The 5,154-nt window shown below is 34.9% G+C and overlaps 1 pseudogene; it reads left to right on the plus strand.

Annotated features, from left to right (window-relative positions):
* The first annotated feature begins 3,978 nt into the window (after positions 1-3,978).
* Positions 3,979-4,396, plus strand: LOC143341455 (uncharacterized; annotated as a pseudogene).
* The last annotated feature ends 758 nt before the right edge of the window (positions 4,397-5,154 follow it).

Below are 5,154 nucleotides of genomic sequence, written 5' to 3' on the forward strand. Positions count from 1 at the left end.
ACGTCCTTCTTACACTCTATACCCTCCCACATTAACAATTAAATTCAAAAATTTCAAATCGTTCTGGAAAAATTATTTTCGGTTGCGGGGATCAATTACAATTATTTTTGGTGAATACACATACTTCCGAAATCCTACTCACTTTCGAGAAAAAAATTTGAGTAAGTGCTGAAAGTTTTGGGTAAAAAAAAGACTTTCGAATCGTCTTGAAAAAGTTATTTTTAGTTGCAGGGGTCAATTGCAAGCATTTTTGGTCAACAGACATACCCCCGAAATCCCACTCAGTTTCGAGAAAAAAATTTCTTACCAAAAATATAATTTCTGGCCAGAAATGTCTGCCCGAATTTTCATGTGAATCTTTAAAACATCATAACTTCTGAACGGATTGGACGATTTTAATGTTTAAAAAAGCAAACTACGCGTATTTTGGTGGGGCATATGTAGAAATTCTAACAATAATGAAAAAGTTGTTCTTTGACCCCGTAAAATGAGAAAAACCCCATAAAAATGGTCCAATTTTTAAATAGTCATAACTCCTACAATTGTGAATATATTTCAATGAAACTTTTTTCTGAAGTAGAGCTCATGGGTACCTACAAAAAAGTATTAGACAACTTTTCTGTAGGGCGTCAAACAAAATTACTAAAAATGAAAAAGGAATTTTTAAGAAAAATCGACGGGGGGTAGCTGTCTAAATTTTTCGACGAAAAAAAAAATTTTTGATTAATTCTGAAAAAATTATTTTCGTTTGCGGAGGTCAATTACAATCATTTTTGGTGAATACACATACCTCCGAAATCCTACCCACTATCTAGAAAAAAATTCGAGGTGTGAAATTTTTCAACGGAAAAAAAAATTTTTAAATCGTTTTGGAAAAATTATTTTCGATTGCAGGAGTCAATTATAATCATTTTTGGTGGATAGACATAATCTCAAAATCCTGCGCATTTTCGAGAAAAAAAATCCAGTACTGGCGGAAAGTTAAACGTTAATAGCTTTTTAACGAAGCCTCCATCGACAAATTGGTATTCTTGATTTTCATCTTATTTTGGCCTTTAGAATCTCCCATTAAAATTTTTCCCAGGGGTGGCCGAACACCCTGTATGTACAAAAGGGCCGACACCAATTTCCTGCTGTTAAAAAAACGTTTAATAACTGAAAGACTACTCTATCATTTCTTGTTTAGAATATATATATAAAATCAGTATGTTTGATAACCAAATCACATCAAAGTTTTCCTTTTACTTCACGGATATAACCTGCGCGTGCGTGAATAACGCTTCGGAACTCTAACAGGGCCTTTCGCCAAACTATATATTATTTTGACTAGCTATATGTCAACACTATACATATAATCGCAAATGAACGGGAAAATCAATTGATTTTAAAATTGATTCCATAACTGCTTCAGATAATTTGGATTATTCATTTGTACACCTAATAAATTGAACTGAAGAAAGCTACAGGTACCTGAAAAAGCTGTCGTGGCTACAGAATAACCTCCTCCGATAATAAACACTGACAAAACTTTTCGTGTAATATGTATATTAAGGTAGCAATATTGTTAACATAAAAGTACAAATATTGGATCTCAGAGACAGACTTTAAGATAGATTATAGATTATAAACAGGTTATGATCAAAATATTAGTTTATGTATAAGAAAAGAGTTCTGTTCTTCAAGCAGAAGTCATGACTACGACCAATATTATTACATATAAGTCAGTTAATTATGTTCTAATAATTGACAATCGTGATCGTAGATAGATAGTAACCACACGCTGTATTAGTATAAATGGGAGAATGAATGAAAATGAGTCGATAAATGTATGAATCATGTAAATAAGGAATGAGTAGGTGTACAGTCTGCATAGAGTAGATGCCATCACTAAAGTACAATTAATCCAAAGATAAGTAAAGAAATTAATGAGATGTATATAATAATAGTTGTACAAGAGCTAGTTGTCAGTTAGATTAAGGACAATAATTGATCGACAAATGTTCAGTTTTTTCTGGAATTCTCGCGAATATTTTTCAGTCGGCTAGATTGTAGATAATGATGTTTAAACTGTCTTGTGAAAAGATTGTAGTAAAATGTGTAAGCTATGGTCAGTTGTAGTTTGATATTCACACTGTTAACATCGTGAGCGAAATATCAAGTGACAGTTATTTAAAATGCCTCCAAGAAAAGAACTAAGCACTGAAACACGTGCGCTTATAGTAGCTTATCATACAGCTGGCATAAGTAATCAACAAATTGTGAAAAAAATGAAATTAAACCATCGTCGACTATAACGTCAAAAAGTATCGAGAAAGTGACAGTTTTTCAAATAAAAGACGTAGTGGAAGACCAAGAGCGACAAAATTGACTTAAATTGTCAACATCTGTAGACGATTGTAGAATAGTGGTTACCAGCAAGAGGAATAGATGCAAAACAGCCTCGGAAATCACCGCAGAATTAATTATTTACGACCTCGCTGTGTTGTGGCCCGGACTATACATAAAAAATAAATATTTTCCCATTTTTCCTGAGTTTTTATATGATTTATGCTTTTATTGAGAGTACTTCAACATTTATGAGCGGTAGTGTATACATATACGTTCCTTGATCGGCTACACAATATCCCGTCATTTAAAGCAGGGCCTACTAGACAGCCTTACTCAGGGTCGGCGCAAGACAGGTTCAGCGCGTTCGCCGTAATCCGACCCTGCGTTTTGAGAGGCCCCACGGTTTACGAAAATTACTCAATTAAAAAACACCGATTTTGATTAACTTTTTACAAAATGATGATACCATTAACAGATACAAAACATTTTTTTAGTAGCGATGATTCAGTTTAAAGGTGTGACAAAAATCATCAAAGTTCAGTGTAACTCCATAAAGTCCTCATATCTTGAAAACTACTTTAGATAAAAAAATCCAGGCGCTTTCAGAGAAATGTACTTTTTAGAGAAGTTAAACTGCATCAATAGTTTTTTGCAAAAGTCACACATGATTACAAATTTTTTACTTTGAATTTTTGCCTCTGAAAGCGAATTATGGATGCGAAAAAATATTACTTGGATTTGTTTAAAAAACTGCTTAAAAAATAGAGGTAAGACTCCCCAATTTTTGGGAGTCTGTCGACGAGTCAGCTCCTACGAACTTGCATAGGAACTGGACATAGTAACGCCTAACATTTATTAGTGGTTGTGTGTCAGTTACCGTCTTGTGGTTCATATGTTTTAAACAAAAACGTATCAGGCTATTGCATTGCTACGGTCTTGGATGCTGAGCGTTAGTCAATCTCTCGACGCGTAGCAAGGACTGTGATCGTTACGTTTCGGTAAATTTAAGACGACGAATATTTTTCAACGTTATATTATGGTATAAAGCGTGACATATACATTTTCAAAACGTTTGATTTCTGGTAAGTATTTGTTTTCAATTATTTCCCCTCTTTTAAGTGAAAATCGACCCTAATTGAAATCGCGACGCAGAAAAAACGTATGGTAGTCATACAAATGAAATCCAATACATACAACTAGTTGAGAATTTGAATTTGTTATTATTAAATTAATTTCGCCCCAAATGTTAAATTTTCGATAAAGTGAGCAAAAACAGAGAAATGTTTCAACTATATACAAACTAATGAAATATGTAATTTATTCTATCTTGCAGTAAATGTTTTTTGGCGCGCGATTTTATTCATTTTTGTAACAGACAAAATTGTCGGATGACATGCATGAATCATGTTATTTTTCCTCTTGAGTCACATCGCTGAGCAAGGCCGTGCAAAATTAGTATACTCTAGATTGCAAACACTAGGACACGGCCTTACTCATCAACCCCGAAAAAAACCCCGAAAAAAGGCATTCTTGTGTTCAGTCAAAACTGTAGTCCAGCCGGTATTAAACTGATCTACGCCACCAACTCGTGTTCTTCCTTGGACCCCAACAAAATTTTATACACAGAAATATGTTTTTTTAAGAACCGTTATGGCTAGCAAGGATAGAGATCGTGGATGGAAATACTTAAGTGGGGCTGAAAAATTGAAACGGAAGAAGCAGCGAGACGATTATATTAAACAGCAAACAAACAACATTTTGAATTATGTAATTGAAACTACTAGTCATTCAAGACAGCCAAACGAAGGTGAAGAACATACGGTAATGAATCAAATCCCTTTGGAAGAGGAAAACCAAGAGTTGAGTGCACCTGTGAAGGAAAATAAAGAAGACACCAACGAAACTGAATTGGATGAAAATGGAAACAACAGAAAAACGAGAGATTGTGAAACTCATCAAGAAAAAGATATTAAAAATATGGAAATTGAAGCACAAAAAGAAGAAAACAGAAATTTCGACATTGAAGATCCTAGCACGTGGCCAGTTAACAGAACACAACAAACAGTAAATTTAATAGTTCAGCATGGTCTTATACAAGTTACTCAATTTAACTTCTCTAAGAACGAAAATAACAGGCGTTTTTCTACAACATATTTTACAAGAATACTGACGAATGGACAAAGGACAACACGAAGATGGCTAATTTATTCTAAATCTGAAGGTAAGGTTTACTGTTTCGCTTGTAAATTATTTTCTACTACTGATATTTCATTGGGGGTAGACAGATTTTGCGATTGGTCTCATTTAACACAGCGAATCAAAATGCACGAACGATCTGCAGTACATTTACGAGTTATAAACAAGTGGCTTCAAACTAAACAAAATTGTTGCACTGGCAATTTACTTGATAAAGAGTGCGACAAATTTTTAAGACTTGAAACGGTGTTTCAATTTCTAAAGGACTAGGTCTGGCCGGATGCCGGTTTCAGATTTCTCTGGAAACGGTCCCCGGTTAGACCACCCTCGACGGCAATTGATGTATCCCAAACTCTCACGTGTTGACCACCAGGACTAGGATCGTAAGGACAAACACTTAGGAAAATAATGGGTAATAAATAAACCCAGGGATTGTGCAACGTCCTGCAGACCTTGATTTGTAGAATGAAACAAACCAGGCTGTGGGCGTTGCACAATCCAAAAACTGTCCAAAATTCGGATTGGGCCTTGTCCTGCCCAATCCGAACATCGACGCCTCCAAGGAAGCACTAAGAGGGAAATTCGGAGTGTTCCTCTAGGATAGAACTCTGGACTACAATCAGAATTTGG

This window comes from Colletes latitarsis, chromosome 4 (assembly GCF_051014445.1).
Source record: "Colletes latitarsis isolate SP2378_abdomen chromosome 4, iyColLati1, whole genome shotgun sequence".
In the NCBI taxonomy this organism is placed as follows: Eukaryota; Metazoa; Arthropoda; class Insecta; order Hymenoptera; family Colletidae; genus Colletes; species Colletes latitarsis.